Raw genomic sequence first — 24797 nt, 5'->3', positions numbered from 1 at the left:
AGATCAGATGAAGAAGAAATACCCGCATCTATTTCCAGAAGATTCATCAACACCTTCAACAGCTTAAAATTTCGGGACGAAATTTATTTAACGGGTAGGTACTGTAGTGACCCGAACTTTTCCATGTTTATATATATTAATTGAGATTGATTTTTACATGATTAAATGTTTCCAACATGTTAAGCAATCAAACTTGTTAAGACTTGATTAATTGAAATATGTTTCATATAGACAATTGACCACCCAAGTTGACCGGTGATTCACGAACGTTAAAACTTGTAAAAACTATACGATGACATATATATGGTTATATATATAGTTAACATGTTTTTATTATAAGTATGTATCTCATTAGGTATTTTAACAATGAGTTATATACATAAAAATGAGACTATTAATTTAAGAAACTCGAAAACGATATATATAACGATTATCGTTATAACAACGTCTTACTAGGTACATATGAATCATATTAAGATATTGATACACTTGGTTAATTATGTTAAATGATAAGTAAATATATTATTAAGTGTATTAACAATGAAATACATATGTAAAAATAAGACTACTAACTTAATGATTTCGAAACGAGACATATATGTAACGATTATCGTTGTAACGACATTTAACTGTATATACATCATACTGAGATATATTATATATCATAATATCATGATAATATAACAATTTAATATCTCATTTGTTATAATAAACAATGGGTTAACAACATTCAACAAGATCGTTAACCTAAAGGTTTCAAAACAACATTTACATGTAACGACTAACGATGACTTAACGACTCAGTTAAAATGTATATACATGTAGTGTTTTAATATGTATTCATACACTTTTGAAAGACTTCAAGACACTTATCAAAATACTTCTACTTAACAAAAATGCTTACAATTACATCCTCGTTCAGTTTCATCAACAATTCTACTCGTATGCACCCGTATTCGTACTCGTACAATACACAGCTTTTAGATGTATGTACTATTGGTATATACACTCCAATGATCAGCTCTTAGCAGCCCATGTGAGTCACCTAACACATGTGGGAACCATCATTTGGCAACTAGCATGAAATATCTCATAAAATTACAAAAATATGAGTAATCATTCATGACTTATTTACATGAAAACAAAATTACATATCCTTTATATCTAATCCATACACCAACGACCAAAAACACCTACAAACACTTTCATTCTTCAATTTTCTTCATCTAATTGATCTCTCTCAAGTTCTATCTTCAAGTTCTAAGTGTTCTTCATAAATTCCAAAAGTTCTAGTTACATAAAATCAAGAATACTTTCAAGTTTGCTAGCTCACTTCCAATCTTGTAAGGTGATCATCCAACCTCAAGAAATCTTTGTTTCTTACAGTAGGTTATCATTCTAATACAAGGTAATAATCATATTCAAACTTTGGTTCAATTTCTATAACTATAACAATCTTATTTCAAGTGATGATCTTACTTGAACTTGTTTTCGTGTCATGATTCTGCTTCAAGAACTTCGAGCCATCCAAGGATCCATTGAAGCTAGATCCATTTTTCTCTTTTCCAGTAGGTTTATCCAAGGAACTTAAGGTAGTAATGATGTTCATAACATCATTCGATTCATACATATAAAGCTATCTTATTCGAAGGTTTAAACTTGTAATCACTAGAACATAGTTTAGTTAATTCTAAACTTGTTCGCAAATAAAAGTTAATCCTTCTAACTTGACTTTTAAAATCAACTAAACACATGTTCTATATCTATATGATATGCTAACTTAATGATTTAAAACCTGGAAACACAAAAAAAACACCGTAAAACCGGATTTACGCCGTCGTAGTAACACCGCGGGCTGTTTTGGGTTAGTTAATTAAAAACTATGATAAACTTTGATTTAAAAGTTGTTATTCTGGGAAAATGATTTTTATTATGAACATGAAACTATATCCAAAAATTATGGTTAAACTCAAAGTGGAAGTATGTTTTCTAAAATGGTCATCTAGACGTCGTTCTTTCGACTGAAATGACTACCTTTACAAAAACGACTTGTAACTTATTTTTCCGACTATAAACCTATACTTTTCTGTTTAGATTCATAAAATAGAGTTCAATATGAAACCATAGCAATTTGATTCACTCAAAACGGATTTAAAATGAAGAAGTTATGGGTAAAACAAGATTGGATAATTTTTCTCATTTTAGCTACGTGAAAATTGGTAACAAATCTATTCCAACCATAACTTAATCAACTTGTATTGTATATTATGTAATCTTGAGATACCATAGACACGTATACAATGTTTCGACCTATCATGTCGACACATCTATATATATTTCGGAACAACCATAGACACTCTATATGTGAATGTTGGAGTTAGCTATACAGGGTTGAGGTTGATTCCAAAATATATATAGTTTGAGTTGTGATCAATACTGAGATACGTATACACTGGGTCGTGGATTGATTCAAGATAATATTTATCGATTTATTTCTGTACATCTAACTGTGGACAACTAGTTGTAGGTTACTAACGAGGACAGCTGACTTAAGAAACTTAAAACATCAAAATATATTAAAAGTGTTGTAAATATATTTTGAACATACTTTGATATATATGTATATATTGTTATAGGTTCGTGAATCAACCAGTGGCCAAGTCTTACTTCCCGACGAAGTAAAAATCTGTGAAAGTGAGTTATAGTCCCACTTTTAAAATCTAATATTTTTGGGATGAGAATACATACAGGTTTTATAAATGATTTACAAAATAGACACAAGTACGTGAAACTACATTCTATGGTTGAATTATCAAAATCGAATATGCCCCTTTTTATTAAGTCTGGTAATCTAAGAATTAGGGAACAGACACCCTAATTGACGCGAATCCTAAAGATAGATCTATTGGGCCTAACAAACCCCATCCAAAGTACCGGATGCTTTAGTACTTCGAAATTTATATCATATCCGAAGGGTGTCCCGGAATGATGGGGATATTCTTATATATGCATCTTGTTATTGTCGGTTACCAGGTGTTCACCATATGAATGATTTTTATCTCTATGTATGGGATGTGTATTGAAATATGAAATCTTGTGGTCTATTGTTACGATTTGATATATATAGGTTAAACCTATAACTCACCAACATTTTTGTTGACGTTTAAAGCATGTTTATTCTCAGGTGAATATTAAGAGCTTCCGCTGTTGCATACTAAAATAAGGACAAGATTTGGAGTCCATGTTTGTATGATATTGTGTAAAAACTGCATTCAAGAAACTGATTTCGATGTAACATATTTGTATTGTAAACCATTATGTAATGGTCGTGTGTAAACAGGATATTTTAGATTATCATTATTTGATAATCTACGTAAAGCATTTTAAACCTTTATTTATGAAATAAAGGTTATGGTTTGTTTTAAAAATGAATGCAGTCTTTGAAAAACGTCTCATATAGAGGTCAAAACCTCGCAACGAAATCAATTAATATGGAACGTTTTTAATCAATAAGAACGGGACATTTCAACTTAATGGTGTATCATATCGTATACACGCATAAAGGCACACTATTCGCATGAAAATAGCATCAGGAACACTGAGAACATTGGTTTTGTGAAACTGTCCGTCAAGCGTTCTCCGCTGTGCAGGCTGCTTTTGTCATGCATAAGCCCTGAAGGCCGCCTAGCGCTTAAGCCCTGACCGGAGAACGTCACATCCAGCGCATATTTTGGATCACGAATAACAGAACGTATCATCATCTGACACATGTCCCCGAACAATCCGGTGGATCTATCACTATAAATATACCCCCTGGATCGTCATTTTCCACATTCAGACATTCTGACAACTTGTGAGCAGAGACTTCACCTTTCTCTCTCACATAGTACTTTCTCTCACTAGAAGTCATTCGGCTAGTAGCTCAGAACTCAGCAGATAAAATATTCATTAAGTCACCCCATAAGTTTCTATACTTGTGAACCGGGTCTGCAGGGATTATTACCCGAGGGTAAATATCAATCGGCAACACTCCCCCACTTTTAGCTAGATACTTCTAGTATTGTGTTGACACACTAAGCCTTACCTCATAAGGAAATAGGTGTTAACATTAAACAAAAAGGATTACCTAACAAAGTTCGAACCTAAAGCCTATGAAGGAGTATTCCTAGCATATTCGTTAGAAAGCAAAGCCTATAGGGTTTTAAACAAGTATACTAATGTTATAGAAGAGTCGTTAGATGTCACTTTTGATGAGACTCCTCCACCTAAGTCCAAACCACTAGTAGATGATGATGTGATTGAACAAGAAGCTATTGTGACTAACACAACCCAAAATGAGCCCAAAGAAGTCAAAGAAACCAATGAGAAAGAATCTCACTTGGAAAACGATCCTAGAAAAGACAATCTAGAACCCACAGCCGACCTTAAACATATTAAGGATAATCCAATAGAAAAAGTCATAGAAGATATCAACACTAGAACCACACGATCACAAATCTTCAATCTAGTTGTAAACTATGCATTATCTCCCAAAGAGAACCCAAAAATGTCAAGGAAGCTTTATTAGACGAGATTTTGGTAGAAGCCATGCAAGAGGAATTAAATCAATTCCAAAGGAGTGGCATATGGGATTTAGTTCCCTTTCCAAGTGTGACGACCCGGAAATTTCTGACCAAATTTAAACATAACCTTTATATGTTTTCGACACGATAAGCAGAATTTGTAATGTTGAATCTCAAAAAGTTTGGAACTACATTCATGTAATCAATTACCCTTTGACCGTGTTCGACGATTCACGAATAATTATGAGTATATAGATATGTATATATAATATATAATATTAACTGAAAACATTAACAAAGTATTAGATATATGATACTTTACATGAAGCGTATTTGTTTCGATATATTTATCGACAGAATTAAGAGATAATATCAAATGATTGAATTATCAGATACATTATGATATGATTATGGGCCTATGTTATGAGGTCCACTGTGATTTAAGAAATCTATTCTTTTTGACAACATTCGGAAAATGGTAAAGTGATTTATAAATAAGAACAAATGTGTCAATTAACGGGAACTAGACAAGGGTTAGTGGAAATTCCTGTTTAATTTCCAAGGCATGTTTTATAATATTTTCCTCGTGACCTTGATAAGATAACGATGTTAACTTTCATTTTATTTAATATGAAAATAAGAACGTGGAGTGTAAATAGCTTAGATGTTGGATATCGACAAGTTAAGTAACTCGACATTTTTCATTAAGATGATTTCATATGTTTATTTAACCTTTGGACACTATCCCATGCTTCACCAACAGACTGTAATTTAAAAACTTGAAACCTATTATGAATATATATAATTCTACTTTTCTAAAATGTTTTATGATATAACGATTTTCATTATTTTAACCTTTTAACAAAATGATTCTTAAATATATTTAGTTTTGGAAAACAAAATTATCATATTTATTTGATTTAGTTTCAAAAGTAAAAAAAATGTTTTCAGTTTAAAAAGAACTTTATTATTAAAACGTATATATATTTTATAAATATGTAGAACCACTTTTGACAACTCATTACTTTACCAGTATGATAAAGATAACGATATTTATATTTTATTTTATTAAATATATATAACGATTTAAATTAATATTATATATATTTATACGCGTATTATACGTATATAGTTTTATACTTTTACTATACTTTAAATTTACCTTTACTTTACTTTACTTTACTTTAACTTTAATAATTCATACTTTAATAATTCACTTTAATAATTCATACTTTAATAATTCACTTTAATAATTCATACTTTAATAATTCACTTTAATAATTCACTTTAATAATTCATACTTTAATAATTCACTTTAATAATTCAAAAATCTATTATAAATAGAATTGAATAAGTTTCATAATTTCATAGAAACATGAAAATATATTTCTCTAAACCCTCTCATTCGAATTACATATATATATTTTCTTTTTATTATTTCAAGATATTATTAGTATACATAAAATACTACGACGGAGTTATACTCAGGCGATTTCAAAATAAGTTTTCAAATGGGATAGAGCTAAGGAAATTATGGGTTATAGCTATGGAGGTTATGGGTATTGATCGAGGGTATTGCTCGTGAGGTCAACCTAACGTTTATCACTTTCGTTGCGTCTACGTACTTTCCTACAATATTGAATCACAATATTGATACGTTCGTGAATCCGAGACAAACCCTGCACTTGTTCAGTGCCGTCATATACATAATTGCTACAAAATACAGTATTGTGAGTTTCATTTGCTCCCTTTTTAATTGCTTTTGCAATATATATTTTTGGGCTGAGAATACATGCGCTGTTTTATAAATGTTTTACGAAATAGGCACAAGTACTAAAACAAATTCTACATAGGTTTAAACCAGAAATATATCCTTAGCTTGGTAACATTAAACTACTTGTCTATGTACGGTAGGCGCGAATCCTAAAGATAGATCTATTGGGCCTGACAAACCACATCCTTACTATGGGATGCTTTAGTACTTCGAGGTTATTTTAAACACACCTGATCTGGTGTACTTCAGAGGGTAAAACATGAATGTTAAGGCTTGTTACCGGGTGCCTACAACTTATAGAATACTTTTAAACACTTGCGAGTGTACGGATATTTATGGAAACTGAAATCTTGTGGTCTATTACTATTACGAAAATGATTGATTATGATAAACTAATGAACTCACCAACCTTTTGGTTGACACTTTAAAGCATGTTTATTCTCAGGTATTAAAGAAATCTTCCGCTGTGCATTAGCTCATTTTAAGGATATTACCTGGAGTCATTCATGACATACTTTGAAAGACGTTGCATTCGAGTCGTTGAGTTCATCAAGATTAAGATTAAGTCAATTATAGTTGGATGTAATATGAAATGGTATGCATGCCGTCAATTTTTGATATAAAGAAAGTTTATCTTTTAAAAACGAATGCAATGTTTGTAAAACGTATCATATAGAGGTCAAATACCTCGTGATGTAATCAACTATTGTGAATCGTTTATAATGTAAATGAACGGGTCCTTTCAGTTGGTATCAGAGCGGTGGTCTTAGCGAACCAGGTCTTGCATTAGTGTGTCTAACTGATAGTTGTTAAGATGGTGAGTCTGGACTTCGACCGTGTCTGCATGTCAAAAGTTTTGTTTATCATTTTTAGTCGAAAATCATCTACTTACCATCCTTAGGAAATTACCTGCTTTTCATTCTTAGTCTAGACACGTCTTGCTGCATTGATTGCATGAATAGTGTATAGACAAAATTCATATCTTAGCGTATCTGCTAAATCATATCTTATCGTATCTATTACAGTAAACTTTGCCTGACATATTCAGTAAATTCCTCCGTAATCTATGAAATCTTTTGATCTATATATATAGATATTCTATGTAGTTAGAATACCACCTGATAGCCGAAAAATCATTTCGTATCGAAAAATCCTTTATCAAATCGTACGAAATGGAATTCGTCATCAGTTCAAGTTCCTCGGATTCCGAAATGGAATCCCACTCAAGCTCCGAAAGCAGTGTGACTGGAGTGGATCAACCAATCAGCCATCATCTATTCTGGATGAATTGGGGATGGGTTCGTAGCCTCCTTAATCATTGGAGACAAGAAGAAGGCGATCCTTTCCATCCACCACATTGCCCTCTTGGCAATGAACCTGAAGCACTTACCGGCGAACCTTTCCGAAACACCATTTTCTCTCTCATTTCCAGAGTATCTCGTCATGATTATATACTATACCAAATTCTAGATCTTATTTATCCGCTCGTCCGAACCGACAATCACCCCGGTGTAATAGAATAAGTCAACGAGCTTCGCGCTCGGGTAGTGGCTTTGGAGAATATGGTGCAAAGGTTACAAACACCAGTAGCAGCACCAGCAACATAACCAGTACCACCATCAACAACATCAACAGTACCATTACCACCGCCAACAACAACCGCATCGCAAACCTCAACTTCACAATCTGTCCCATGAGCATCGACGTCATACGCCCTGTAGATACTAAGGAATACCACAACGATGAAGTATTGATTCATAACTTCATTGGGAAAACATTCTACGATGATTATGTAATTTCTAAAGTTTAGAAATTATCTATCCTAGCCTTATCCATAAATCAAGTGAGTTTAATTTAATATTAACTCATTAAATCTATATTACATCTGAAGAAATATACACATATATTTCCATAAAGACTGTAATAAAATTCTTTTGTACAAAATATTAATTGTGACATTTTTTTAACGGGTAGGTAATACCTGAGAGATATATAAATTCACAATTAATATGTTACATTCTTCGAATCTGATTCAGCAAATTATCCATTATACTCCCTACTTTCACAACAATATACATTCTTTTATAGAAATAAAAACAACCATACTCATTCAAAAATCTAATTACATATTCTGATTTTGAAATCGCCGAATTCAATTCAAGTTATAACCGTTATCATCACTCTTAGATTCTTACATCTTTCAAAGCTATACTTTAACTTCAAAACTGTGTAGAACATCGTATGTATATTAATGATTATAATCTGTGTTCAAGCCCTTCGAAATACCTGAAGACACTTCAAATAATGAACAATCAAGATGATGATCCAACCACATGTTATCCAGAGTTACGTACCTGAAAAACTCTTGAAACCAAAATCATAATTTAACATGTATCCATGTCAGACCTTTTGGCATTTACTAGCTAAAATAACTTTTCAATCCCTTCTAAAAATAGACGGTTTTGTCACAGCTTCAGCAAACCAACTTCAATTGTTCATTCAAATAAGCCTTATTATAATGATTACCCCTTCATCATTATTACCGGGGAACCTTTCATATCTCGTCACATTAGCAGTAAACTTATTAACAACTTCATTGATCTTTGACTTTCCGAAAAATCTTTATATTTATCAAAACCCCATCATTTACTCATCTGCATCTTGTAACGAGAATTGCCATACGAATCATCGGAAATTAGCAATCAGTATTTTGAAATCTCGCAGCATGTCTACGCCAACAATTATATGTGTCTATCTTCTGGACTTATATACTTTGAATGTGAAGTTTCTGAAAAACACCCTAAACTGCGAACTAGTTCTCGAAATACTGATGAAGCAGTAAAAACTATAAACGACCTTAACAGTAAAAAGTTTAATGATAAAGAGTAGTGTGTTGGCAAAGCTCAGAAAAAGAGAAGATTTGGTACTGAAAAATATGGATTGAGCAAACCATGAAGAAGGCTGTGGATAAATCACAAGGACGAAATATACCTTCAAAGAATCCAAATGATTCTGTATCTGCTGAAGTCATTATTGAATACCTTGCTCCTGACTCTAAACCCTTACGGACAATATTCTTCATCATCCTCTGATATTAGAAATTTTAAGATATCATCGTATCTTTCATTATAAATATCCTCCATATTTCTGAAGATATTTCCATAATTATTCTTATCTAAAATCATTTACCTCTTCGTGCTGTCTGTATTACATCATAAAAGAAACTATTTTAGTTTCTAAATTCTGAAACTTTCGAATTTAGAATAGGAATATTTTTGAAGTAGTGTTGGGAACTGAAGCATGAACTAGTATAATATAATGACACTTGATCAACGTGATTATATTACAGTAAGTCATGCTGAGTTTCTAAATGGAACGTGATGATTCACAGATCATAACATCATCATGTGCTATGTTACACGACTCTTGTATTCTCTTTAACCTCTAAAATATCAAGAAAATATTTCTTGATGATTCGGCCTTTTTCGAGGTATTCTAGTAATTTGACAAGTCTAGATCGCACCATTACAATTTCCTTCTTAGAACATTAATAATGTTCATTCTGAAATTCATATATGCGAATTCTGGACCATTACAAGCGGTGCTTAATCGCAAGAAGAAGAAACGAAAGGACAAAACTCCGAAATAGAAATTGGGGTATAAATCGCAGCAAATAAAAGAGAGCATTAATTGGGGATGACAATGATTATAGAAGACAGAAGCAGGGACATCGGAATATAAGGGAAGATATAAAACCTAACAACAAACCAGAAACTATAAACCGTATATATCGATGCATATAGCAATATAAAGACACGGGAGAACTAAAAACACTATAAAACTAAGAGTATAGTAGAAGTAAATAGATTCTTCTGGAGGTAAATGAAAAAGAAGAACGACATATATGAAAGTGAGGAGTATATCGAGAATCAGCACTGAATGAAGCATATTGACGAATAATTTTAAAGTAAGAATTGAGGGAGAAAGAATAGAAGGTGTGAATTAGAAGGAAACGAAGGAGGTGGATTTATAGTGATATATCTGACAGAAAAATCGAGATGAATCATCGCATTAAATCGAAGAGGATCATAATTTCCTTAATCACCGAAGAATCAAATCCTATATAGATTACAAAGATTTTCTTTAATCCGGAGATCAACCGTGATGACGTCAAAAGATAAGACGAATCCCTATTTTCTCATTTCACTCTTTTACGATAGCTTCACTCATACGTTTCGAGTAATCGAATTATTTTATCCATATTTCTCAATCATGATAAAACCCTATGAATCAACTTATATTCGTCATAATAACATTCTTATTGTTAGCCATGACGACCTCGATCAAATTTCGGGATGAAATTTCTTTAACGGGTAGGTACTGTGACGACCCGGAAATTTCCGACCAAATTTAAACTTAACCTTTATATGTTTCCGACACGATAAGCAGAATTTGTAATGTTGAATCTCAAAAAGTTTGGAACTACATTCATGTAATCAATTACCCTTTGACCGTGTTCGACGATTCACGAACAATTATGAGTATATAGATATGTATATATAATATATAATATTAACTGAAAACATTAACAAAGTATTAGATATATGATACTTTACATGAACGTATTTGTTTCGATATATTAATCAACAAAATTAAGAGATAATATCAAATGATTGAATTATCAGATACATTATGATATGATTACGGGCCTATGTTATGAGGTCCACTGTGATTTAAGAAATCTATTCTTTTTGACAACATTCGGAAAATGGTAAAGTGATTTATAAATAAGAACAAATGTGTCAATTAACGGGAACTAGACAAGGGTTAGTGGAAATTCCTGTTTAATTTCCAAGGCATGTTTTATAATATTTTCCTCGTGACCTTGATAAGATAACTATGTTAACTTTCATTTTATTTAATATGAAAATAAGAACGTGGAGTGTAAATAACTTAGATGTTGGATATCAACAAGTTAAGTTGTAACACCCCGTTTTCCCGTACGTATCGAAAGGTACTTACTTAATCATTTGTACGTCTATAACTCGTTAGCTTATGCGTAAATGTATGAATATATGTGTGTGTGTGTGTGTGTGTATATATATATATATATATATATATATATATATGTATACTTGATAATGTGTGCATATATATATGTTTAAACATGGGTTTTGTTAGCATTAAGTCTTGTGAGACTATTGTGGAAGGCTAGGTGAATATAGGAAGCGGGTTTGGATTGTACAAATTAAATAACATCGAAAATTGTTTAAGGTGGTCGAGCTGTTCAGATGCAGCCTTAAGCCGCGCCACGACAAATGGGTCTGCGCCGCAGCATATCGAGCGAACCAGGATCAGAAAGTGGGTTAAGAAGGGTCGAATTTCCCTTTATGTGTCGCGCCGCGACGAATTGAGCCGCGCCGCGGCAGTCCTGCTGGACAGAATCCGGACTTAGCTCTTTTTAAGGGGTTTTAAGAGGCAAAATGGTAATTTGACATGTAGATCTGATGGGAGCATTAAATCTCCACCACTTATCCATTTAATTCAATTTCTTTTCTCTTTTCTTTCCATTTTCTCTTCCAAAACTTAAAAACCCATTTGAGTTCAAGTGAGATTTGTGAGAGGAGAATTGTGAATCAAACCTTAGAGCAAGAATCAAAGTTGTTCCTTGTGCCTCTAGCTACACGTTGATAGTCTCGGTAAGTTCTAACTCTAAGTTTTGAGTTTTAATTGGTTAATGGTTAGGGTTTTGGTTACTAGAGACTTGGGTGACCCATTTGAGGGTAAAATGGGCGAATTTGGGTTAGGTTGTTGTAATGAAACCCTAATAGCCACAAACTAGGGTTTTGCTCTTATGATTTGAGGTTGTAAGTGTTAAATGGTGTTGTTACTCACTAATACACTTTTAAATTAATGAAAGGATCGTTAATGGGTAAGTTTGACTCGATTGTGAGTCTAAGTATTTAAAATGGGTCAAGTGAGGACTAGTTGACCTAATTAGGTAAAATGTGCATGAATTACCCTAAGTTGTGCTAGTTGAAGTTTGTAGATTTCAATTCACTAGTTTTAGTGATTAAAGATGAGACATGGCCATTTATGGGCGGTTTGGATGTAGTTGAGTCATTTAATGCAAATTGGGTCATTAAATGCTCAAGTGTATGTAATGTGGCTAGTTCCACTAGTTTGTGTAATTGAATGTGTACTTAATGAGTTAGGTACATTGCTTTGAAGTTATGAAGTGCATAATCATCATCCTTGTGTCAAGGTGAGTGGAATAAGTATACTTGTACGTATATGATGTGCTTATTTATACGTAAGGATAAGTGTTGTCCTAGTTAGTGATATATGTGTTGTACACTAACGATTTATGAACGGGTATGTGTTGTCTAATTTAGCAATATATGTGTTGTACGCTAACGGTTTATTAAATGTATATGTGTTGTCCAAGTCGGTGATATATGTGTTGTACACTAACGATCTTATGAACGGATATGTGTTGTCCAAGGGTTGGTGATATATGTGTTGTGCACTAACGGTTGATATGAACACCGATGGGAAATTTGAGTACCATTACTTTTTGCTATTGGTTGACCATGGTTGTGTGAAATTGGTATTAGCATATTTAATATTGAACTATATGCTATTGGTATTGCTAGCTTCTTATAAATTGTGGATAGTAGTTTATGCATGAGGTTTGTATGGTTGTCGTATTGCTAGCTTGTATGCGGTGTTGTGTAAGTGTTTGCAAATGAGTAGGTTATATATGAACATGTATAATTATTGTGATGACCCGGGAATTTCCGACCAAATTTAAACTTAATCTTTATATGAATTCGACACGATAAGCAGAGTCTGTAAAGTTGAGTCTAAAAATTTTGAACTGTGTTCATGTATTCAATTGACCTTCGACTGTTCTCGACGATTCACGAACAACTAATTGTAAATAGATACATGTATATTTAAATATATATATATATATATATATATATATATATATATATATATATATATATATATATATATATATATATATATATATGTAATTATTTGAAATATTAATTGAAATAATATATGAGTTAATTGTTGGAAATAAATATGTAAAATAAGATGCGATATAATGAAAACTATTATTTCAGATGTATAGATATATATATAAGTATATAAATATGTATATAAATAGTACTTGTAAATATATAAATAATATTAAATCTGTTTGTTTAAAAATATATAATATATATTTATGTGATAAAACTTGTTATCTAAAACTGATTGTATTTAGAGAGAAAGTAAATGAAAAATGAATGATTTCGAGCTTAATTAGTAAACGTCAGTAATACTCGGTTGACATTTCGTTAGCGTTCATATAGATTTAATATAAGTTTATGATGGATTAAAATAAAAGTTGAACTGTAAATCGATTACGAAGATTTTAGATTTGTTAAAAGTATTTTTACCCTTTTAAGTTTAAATATTAGTACTCCGTACATATAAATCGGAACAGAAAATAAATAATTTTCGAACTTTTTTTTATCAGGTTTCAAACAGTTAATGAGTGAAATAATTAAATATATTTAATCTAAAAATTTGGAATTTTTATGAACACTTTTATACATTAACTGTTTAGCAATGGGCACGATATAGCACTTCGTGGGAAAACTGTCGGTAGGAAGATTACAATTTAGTGCCTGCTAATTTCCTTATGCACGTTTTATTAATAGATTATATTATAATATTATTACTTTATTTTTATTATTGTATTATTATATATGTATATGTACGACTAATGCATGCATTTGGAATTCAATCAGAGAACCACTTGTTTCCAAAAAATAACTACCACTTCTATTTAATTCTCTTTTACTTTCTGCAAGTCTTCAAATGACTAACCCACCACTAATAATTATCAAACTCTTTCTTTTATATTTACATACAACACATCATATTACAAGATAAAACACTACCATCTCCCTTTCTCTCTTTCAAAGTCTGCTCAAACACCCCATTAATCACCACAAAGTATTTATCATTAGATTTACGTATATATCATAAACATACATGATATATAATTACATGTTTCTATTTCTAATTTGATTAATAAACCCGGCCACAAACCATCGGCTTACCTTACAACCGAGGCCACCATCCACACCACCACCATGATTTCACTAGATCACCACCATAACCCTACACCACTTTCATCACCCTACCATAACCGTCCACTGCCACCCTGCAACAACCACACACCACCACCATGAGCCACCATCAATCTCCACCGGTAACCACCACCCTCATCACTACACACCACCGCCACTCTCTCCAAACTCCATCGTGATCACCACCTTAAGCCATTAAATAATCTCCACCCTACTGCAAACACCCACCATCGAGACACTTACAACCTCTTGCTACAACCCCAAACCTGCTGGTAATCATGTAAATCACTTATACGGTTGTTGTATTTTTTTCTGGTAATCGAACAAACACCAACCGTAAACCACTTTTGAACATAGAGAACTTTCTGCCACCAAAATGAACCGCCAATTGCCTCCTTTCTTTTTCGACAACCCATTTAAACATCACCATATAAAAATCATCACCACCGTCACCTTGCTATCACCACCCTCCTTCCATCATTTTTTTTTCTTTTTCTTTCTTCCTTTATTCTTCTCTAATTTGTCAACATATCATCACCTCTTGTTAGTATACGAGCTGTTTTCTTTATGTTTCTTTTTCGAAGCTAAACACAATCATCAAGATAATACGCCATCTTAAACCACCTTTTGAAACCCACAAACACCACGAACTACAAACCAACTTCTGCCTTCAATTTCTTGTTTTCTGTTTCGGTACTAATAGTAAAGTGAAGAGCAAAGATGAGCCATGTAGCATTTAAAATATCATGTGAGACAAGTTGAATACTTTATGGTCGACCAAGTGGGATTAGTTACGTCTCATATTTTTTTTTTCTTTTCATGATGGGAAGAAAATGTGGGACAGGAGTTAGAAACCAAGTTTTGAGTCAATACAAATAACTGGACGCAATTCGTTTCTAAACTGCAAATTTATATTGGGCCTTGAATATGTTTGAGGTTTTGAGGACATGAATTTGGTAATACTATTTGGGCCGTAAGTTTTTTTGGTTTTGTTGGGCTTCTAAATTGTTGAAGCAGGGCCAAAATAATTAGTTTTCTGTTGGGCTTCGGTTTTCTTTTTGTTGCTAGGCCGTGAGCCATTTTCTACTTCCCTGTTGAGCCGTGATCCAACTATCTTTTGGGCTGTGGTTGTTATGTAGTTGGACCGAAGGCTAGCCTGTCTAATTGGGCCTCGTGATCTTTTGAGTTTTAATGGACTAACTCGAATTAGGCCTAGTTATCTTTCTTGGACGGCCCAAGGTGTTTTGAAGTAATTTTGTGGAAGGGTAACCCATGTTATAAAGATGGTGATTTATGAAAATGAATGATACGTTAGACAATGATGAATGTTAATGTATGGTGATGAAGACGAAAAGTTTATGATGTTATGATTTTGAAAATGATGACGATAGATATGTTAATCGTATGAAGAAGATGATTAGGATGGTATAATTTTTCATCATCCTTATTATTACACATTATTATGAATTATATTATTATTATTATTATTATTATTATTATTATTATTATTATTATTATTATTATTATTATTATTATTATTATTATTATTATTATTATTATCATTATTATTACTAATATTATTATGGTTATTAATATTAATAAGTATTATTAGTAGTAAATTTTTCATGATCATTTTGTTACAAATAACATTATTATTAAAATTATCATTGAAATTATCATGAATATTAAAAGTATCATTATTATTAATTATCATTACCATTAAAATTTTTATTATTATTAAAAATATCATTTTTATTAAGATTATCTTCATTATTATAATTATTATTATAATTATAATAATAATAATAATAATTATTATTATTATTATTATTATTATTATTATTATTATTATTATTATTATTATTATTATTAGTATTATTATTAGTATACGTATTATTATTATTATCAATATAAGTAACATTATTAGAATTATTATCATTATTATTATTATTATTAAAAGAACCGTTATTGTTAAAATTATTATTTTTATTAAAACTCTCATTTTCATTAAAACTATTAGTATTATCAAAAGTATCATTTAAAATTATATTAATATAACCTATGTTTATATATTAAAAATATTAACATTTCTATTACGTATACATAAAATAAATACATATATATCGTGCAATTTAAGATGTGGAATATATTAGAACTTAGAACAAATTATATATATAAAGTACAACATTAAATATACCAATACTATATAATTAATAGATGGAATTATTTTATTTTCGTTATATGTTTTAATATATATACAAATGACATAGGTTCGTGAATCCGAGGTCAACCCTACATTTGTTAAATGACGTCATATGTATTTTTACTACAAATACATTAGGTGAGTTTCATTATTCCCTTTTTAAATACTTTTGAAATATATATTTTTGGGACTGAGAATACATGCGCTGCTTTTATAAATGCTTTACGAAATAGACACAACTGATCGAAACTACATTCTATGGCTGGATTATTAAACCGAATATGCCCCTTTTTAGTCTTGTAATCTAAGAATTAGGGAACAGACACCCTAATTGACGTGAATCCTAAAGATAGATCTATCAGGCCTAACAAGCCCCATCCAAAGTACCGAATGCTTTAGTACTTCGAAATTTATATCACGTCCGAAGGAGGATCCCGGAATGATGGGGATATTCTTATATGCATATTGTGAATGTCGGTTACCAGATGTTCAATCCATATGAATGATATTTTATCTCTATGCATGGGACGTTTGTTTATGAGAACTGGAAATGAAAATCTTGTGGTCTATTAAAATAATGGAAATGATTGTTATGATAAACTAATGAACTCACCAACCTTTTGGTTGACACTTGAAAGCATGTTTATTCTCAGGTTTGAAAGAAAACTTCCGCTGTGCATATGCTCATTTTAAGGATATTACTTGAAGTCATTCACGACATATTTCAAAAGACGTTGCATTCGAGTCGTTGAAGTTCATTAAAGATTATTATTTAGTAAATGACAGATTAGTTCATCTATAGTTTGGATATTATAAAATGGTATGCATATATGTCAACTTTCGCTGTAAATGAAAGATTGTCTTTTAAAAACGAATGCAATGTTTGTAAATTGTATCATATAGAGGTCAGGTACCTCGCAATGTAACCAACTATTGTGATTCATTTATAATCGATTTGGACTTCGTTCGGATGGATTAGGACGGGGTATTTCAATTATTACACTCACTAAGCATTAGCTTACCCCTCTCGTTGTTTATCTTTTTAGTTGCAGGTGCGGATAAGGGCAAAGGGGTTACCGGGCATTAGGTGGCCTTTGATGATGTTTTGTTGAAGTTTGAAAGTTGGCCTAACGTTTTGGGTAGTTTAGTCCTAAACCATGCTCAAAGTGTCGTTTGGATTATAAACTATCGTTGTAGTGGGTCAAACTTGTATTGAAATTAATTAATGGCCTTCGTGCCTTTTGTAAACATTTAAATTGTTGTACGTTTAAATGGAACTTGTGGAATGGTTTACATATTTAATTGGCGCGTAAATGTGTATTATAAAATAAAAAAAATTATCGTATGGAATACGGGTTGGGATGTTTCAAGTGGTATCAGAGCATGGTCTAAGGGATTTAGGCGACTTGAGATAGGTGCCTAGACTTAGACTTTATTGTGTATGCGCTTTTATGCGGGACTTGTAGGACTTCGGGTCCAATCGGAATTTGTTAGTGCTTAGGTTTATATGATTTAACCTTGCATTAATTGTTTGTGTTGTAGTTATAATCATCAAGCGAGATAGACGTTGTACTAGCAAGTTAATGCGACGTGCTCACGTAGCAATGACTAGCTACCGTTGTTACGGGTGCAAATCGTGTCAAACAAGCAATGTACGACGATTGTTAAGCAAGATGGGGCGGTATGGCGTATATGTTTATGTGTCATGTCTTGTGTTTCGTTGTTTAATCTTTTCCGTTTTATAGAATGAAGATGAGAAACGGACACGACACCGAACATGATAATGGAGGTACGAGCTGGGACGCTGAGTTGATGGCCAAGATTGAGGCCATTTTTAAAAGTCAAAAGGTGGAGTACCTCGTAGATATCAAGAAGATGTTCCTAGACTCATTTGACGAGCAATTGGTCAATGTAGTCAAGGAACAAGTTAAGGTCGTTCTTCATGAGGACAACGTTGGAAGACGAGACTTTTTCTATAAAAATTTCAAGGATTCTCAACCTCCCACTTTCGATGGCGAACGAGATCCTCTTAAAAGTGCCCGTTGGATCTCCGATATGGAGGGGGATTTCTGTACTTATGAATGTCCTCTTGATAAGAAGACAAGGTATGGTTGTAGCATGTTGAGAGGTGATGCTAAGCTATGGTGGAATGCGAAAATCCAAGTTTATGGTGAAGAACAATGCATGGATTTTACTTGGGATGAATTCAAGGTGGAGTTTTTCAATGAGTACCAAACTTCGGCCGATCTAACTAGGCTTAAGGACGAGTTACGTTCCTTGAGGCAAGGGTCAATGGATTTGAACACTCTCAAATCCGTGTTTTTATCCAAGACCCAATTTTTCCCGGAGTATGTCGGGAATGATAAGATGTTGAAGGAAGATTTTTATAGGATCTTGAATGATAATTATCAAGAGAAAATTAGTGTGAATGTGGTGAAAAGGTTCGATGAGTTGTTCAATATGGCTAAGGGTTTTGAAGCGCTTGTGATAAGAAAGAGTGGTTTTACTCTTGGTAAGAGGAAGTTCGAGAATTCGAGCCAATCAAACTCTTCCAACAAGAAGGGTTCCGAAAGTGTTAATAGTGTGAAGAAGAGTGGTTCCGGTGGTCATGTGGTCACTTGCTATACTTGTGGGCAAAAAGGGCACATGGCCCGTGATTGTCCAAATGCGCCGAACAAAGTTACATGTTACAATTGTGGTAAAGAAGGGCATAAGAGGCTCGAGTGCCCCGAGTTGCGCAATGATAATGTTAAGCGACTAGAGAAGGCGACGGGTACGGCTAGGGGTCGAAACTACTTGATGACCAATGATGAAGCCAAGCAATCAAACGAAGTTGTCTCAGGTACTTTCATGGTTAATTCTAATCCGGCAAGGATTCTATTTGATAGTGGTGCAAATTTGTCTTTTGTGTCACCTCGATTTGTACCTAAATTAAATAAGCCATTAGCTAAGTTAAGTCATCCGATAGAAGTCGAAATAGCGGACCGCAAGACGGTGCTAGTGGTTAACGTGTGTAAAAATTGTGATGTTGTGTTTGGTGCCGAAAACTTTAAAATTGATCTCATTCCTATGACTTTGGGCGATTTTGATATCGTTGTGGGTATGGATTGGCTCGACCGAAATAGAGCCGATATTGCATGCCATGAGAAGTCTATTCTTGTGAAGACCCCAAGTGGGGGAGAGTTAATTATTCACGGTGATAAACGAAGAAGACTTGTGCCAATATGTTCTTTTGCACGGGTACGTCGTTTCCTCGTTAGTGGTGGCATGGATTTTCTTGCCCATGTTGTTGATACTCATGATGAGCCACCACCCATTCGTGAAATTCCGGTGGTTAGTGATTTCGGAGACATTTTTCCGGACGAGTTACCGGGTGTTCCGGCGGAAAGACAAGTAGAATTTCGCATTGAGTTGGTTCCGGGAGCTACTCCCATTGCTAAAACTCCTTATTGTTTAGCACCAACAGAAATGCCAGAGTTGTTAAATCAAACCCAAGAGTTGCTTGAAAAGGGTTTCATTCGACCGAGTTCCTCGCCGTGGGGTGCTCCGGTTTTGTTCGTGAAAAAGAAAGATGGTAGTATGCGGATGTGCATCGACTATAGGGAGTTGAATAAAGTGACGATCAAGAATCACTATCCATTGCCTCGGATTGACAATTTGTTTGACCAACTCCAAGGTGCGACGTATTTTTCTAAGATTGAATTACGGTTCAGCTATCATCAAGTGCGGGTCCTTGAGGAAGATATCGAGAAAACGGCTTTTCGAATGCGTTATGGGCATTTTGAGTTTGTAGTTATGCCTTTTGGTCTTACGAATGCACCGGTGGCATTCATAGATCTTATGAACCGAGTGTGCCAACCTATGTTGAACAAGTCGGTGATTGTGTTCATTGACGACATACTAGTCTACTTGAAAAGTATGAACGAACATGAACATCATTTGCGTGAAGTATTGAAGACATTACGAAGGGAGAAGTTGTATGCTAAGTTCTCCAAATGTGAATTTTGGCTAAGGGAGGTTCAATTTCTTGGTCACATTGTGAACAAAGACGGTATTCAAGTGGATCCGGGGAAGATAGAGACGGTGAAGAGTTGGAGACAACCGACTACACCTACGGAGGTCCGAAGTTTTCTCGGATTGGCCGGTTATTATCGTCGGTTTATCTAAGACTTTTCTAAGATCGCTTCTTCATTGACGAAGTTGACGAGGAAGAACGCGAGAGTTAATAGGGAGAACGAGCAAGAAATTGCTTTTCAATTGTTAAAAGAGAAGTTGTGTCAAGCTCCGGTGTTAGTGTTGCCGGAAGGAGTGGAAGACATGACGGTTTATTGTGATGCTTCGTTAAATGGGCTCGGGTGTGTTCTAATGCAAAAGGGTAAAGTAATCGCTTATGCCTCTCGACAATTAAAGGAACACGAAATGAGATATCCGACTCATGATCTTGAGTTGGCAGCGGTGGTGCATGCATTGAAAATTTGGCGCCATTACTTGTATGGTGTTAACTGTACGATTTATTCGGATCATAAGAGTTTGAAACATCTCTTTAATCAACGAGATTTGAATTATCGTCAACGTAGATGGATGGATGTGGTGAAAGATTTTGATTGTGAAATACTTTATCATCCGGGCAAGGCGAATGTGGTCGCGGATGCGTTAAGTCGAAAGAGTCATCACCAAGTGTTACGATTGGGATTGTTACGTATGATTATTACTAACGATTTTCTTGAAAAACTTGGTGTGATTCAAATAGAGGCTTATGTTCACAACAAGCATGCGGAACGGATTGTGGGGCAATCGGAATTCATTACTATGGGTTCGCGTGGTTTGTTGTCTTTTCAAGGAAGAGTGTGGGTGCCTAAGATGGGTGATTATCGATAAGTGCTACTTGACGAAGCACATAAGTCGAAGTATTCCATTCATCCGGGTGCGACGAAAATGTATCTTGATTTAAGGAAAGATTATTGGTGGCCGGGCATGAAACGTGATGTTGTAAAGTATGTTGAACAATGCGTCACGTGTTTGCAAGTTAAGGCCGAGCACCAAAAGCCGTATGGTAAGTTACAACTGTTAGAAATTCCGAAGTGGAAATGGGAGCACATTACCATGGATTTCATTACAAAGTTACCTAAGACGGCGAGAACCCAATTTGATTCGTTTTGGGTGATAGTTGACCGATTGACGAAAAGTGCTTTGTTTCTTCCCATTAAGGAAGCGATATCGTCGGAGACGTTGGCTAAGTTGTTTATCAAGGAAGTCATCTCTCGACACGGTGTTCCTATATCTATTATTTCGGATCGAGATACCCATTTTACATCTCGGTTTTGGGAAAAGTTTCACGAAGATATGGGTACGCAATTGAAGTTGAGCACGTCGTATCATCCTCAAACGGATGGTCAAACCGAACGTACGAATCAAACTTTGGAAGATATGTTACGAGCGTGCATCATTGATTTCGGTGGTAGTTGGGATGAGCATTTGCCTTTGGTGGAATTCTCGTACAATAACAGTTATCATACTAGTATCGGGATGCCGCCATATGAGATGCTTTATGGGCGTAGGTGTCGAACCCCGATTTGTTGGGGTGAAGTGGGACAAAAGGAGATCGGGATTACCGATTTGGTTTTAGAGACGAATAGCAAGATCGATACGATTCGAGAGCATTTGAAAAAGGCTCAAGATAGGTAAAAGTCGTATGCCGACAAACGTAGGCGAACGATCGAATTTCAAGAAGGTGACATGGTGATGCTTAAGGTTTCGCCATGGAAAGGTATTATTCGATTTCGAAAACGGGGAAAGTTAGCTCCTCGGTTTATTGGAACATTTAAAGTTGTAGCTCATGTTGGTGAAGTCGCGTATCGTTTTGAATTACCCGAAGAGCTTGCGGGGATCCATAATACATTTCATGTTTCCCATCTCCGTAAGTGTCTTGCGGATGATTCATCTTGGGTGCCATTAGACGAGATCGAGCTAAACAATAAGTTAGAGTATATTGAGGAGCCGATTGCTATACTCGATGAGAAGGTCAAAAGGTTGAGACATAAAGAGGTAAAGACTTTTAAAGTCCAATTGCGTCGTAGTAAAGGTTCCGAGTTTACTTGGGAGCCCGAAGAATTCGTGTTGGTTTATCTTCCTTCTTATCATGCGGCTTGGATCGCGAAGACGCGCTCTGATTCAAGTGGGGGAGAGTTGTAACACCCCGTTTTTCCGTACGTATCGAAAGGTACTTACTTAATCATTTGTACATCTATAACTCGTTAGCTTATGCGTAAATGTATGAATATATGTGTGTATATATATATATATATATATATATATATATATATATATATATATATATATATATATGTATGTATACTTGATAATGTGTGCATATATATAAGTTTAAACATGGGTTTTGTTAGCATTAAGTCTTGTGAGACTATTGTGGAAGGCTAGGTGAATATAGGAAGCGAGTTTGGATTGTACAAATTAAATAACATCGAAAATTGTTTAAGGTGGTCGAGCTGTTCAGATGCAGCCTTAAGCCGCGCCGCGGCAAATGGGTCCGCGCCGCGGCATATCGAGCAAACCAGGATCAGAAAGTGCGTTAAGAAGGGTCGAATTTCCCTTTATGTGTCGCGCCGCGACGAATTGAGCCGCGCCGCGGCAGTCCTGCTGGACAGAATCCGGACTTAGCTCTTTTAAAGGGGTTTTAAGGGGAAAAATGGTAATTTGACATGTAGATCTGATGGGAGCATTAAATCTCCACCACTTATCCATTTAATTCAATTTCTTTTCTCTTTTCTTTCCATTTTCTCTTCCAAAACTTAAAAACCCATTTGAGTTCAAGTGAGATTTGTGAGAGGAGAATTGTGAATCAAACCTTGGAGCAAGAATCAAAGTTGTTCCTTGTGCCTCTAGCTACACGTTGATAGTCTCGGTAAGTTCTAACTCTAAGTTTTGAGTTTTAATTGGTTAATGGTTAGGGTTTTGGTTACTAGAGACTTGGGTGACCCATTTGAGGGTAAAATGGGCGAATTTGGGTTAGGTTGTTGTAATGAAACCCTAATAGCCACAAGCTAGGGTTTTGCTCTTATGATTTGAGGTTGTAAGTGTTAAATGGTGTTGTTAGTCACTAATACACTTTTAAATTAATGAAAGGATTGTTAATGGGTAAGTTTGACTCGATTGTGAGTCTAAGTATTTAAAATGGGTCAAGTGAGGACTAGTTGACCTAATTAGGTAAAATGGGCATGAATTACCCTAAGTTGTGCTAGTTGAAGTTTGTAGACTTCAATTCAGTAGTTTTAGTGATTAAAGATGAGACATGGCCATTTATGGGCGGTTTGGATGTAGTTGAGTCATTTAATGCAAATTGGGTCATTAAATGCTCAAGTGTATGTAATGTGGCTAGTTCCACTAGTTTGTGTAATTGAATGTGTACTTAATGAATTAGGTACATTGCTTTGAAGTTCGGAAGTGCATAATCATCATCCTTGTGTCAAGGTGAGTGGAATAAGTATACTTGTACGTATATGATGTGCTTATTTGTACGTAAGGATATGTGTTGTCCTAGTTAGTGATATATGTGTTGTACACTAACGATTTATGAACGGGTATGTGTTGTCTAATTTAGCAATATATGTGTTGTACGCTAACGGTTTATTAAATGGATATGTGTTGTCCAAGTCAGTGATATATGTGTTGTACACTAACGATCTTATGAACGGATATGTGTTGTCCAAGGGTTGGTGATATATGTGTTGTGCACTAACAGTTGTTATGAACACCGATGGGAAATTTGAGTACCATTCCTTTTTGCAATATATGGTTGTGTGAAATTGGTATTAGCATATTTAATATTGAACTATATGCTATTGGTATTGCTAGCTTCTTATAAATTGTGGATAGTAGTTTATGCATGAGGTTTGCATGGTTGTCGTATTGCTAGCTTGTATGCGGCGTTGTGTAAGTGTTTGCAAATGAGTAGGTTATATATGAACATGTATAATTATTACACTCACTAAGCATTAGCTTACCCATCTCGTTGTTTATCTTTTTAGTTGCAGGTGCGGATAAGGGCAAAGGGGTTACCGGGCATTTGGTGGCCTTTGATGATGTTTTGT

This window comes from Rutidosis leptorrhynchoides, chromosome 1 (assembly GCF_046630445.1).
Source record: "Rutidosis leptorrhynchoides isolate AG116_Rl617_1_P2 chromosome 1, CSIRO_AGI_Rlap_v1, whole genome shotgun sequence".
Taxonomy (NCBI): domain Eukaryota; kingdom Viridiplantae; phylum Streptophyta; class Magnoliopsida; order Asterales; family Asteraceae; genus Rutidosis; species Rutidosis leptorrhynchoides.
This window is presented reverse-complemented; position numbering follows the sequence as displayed.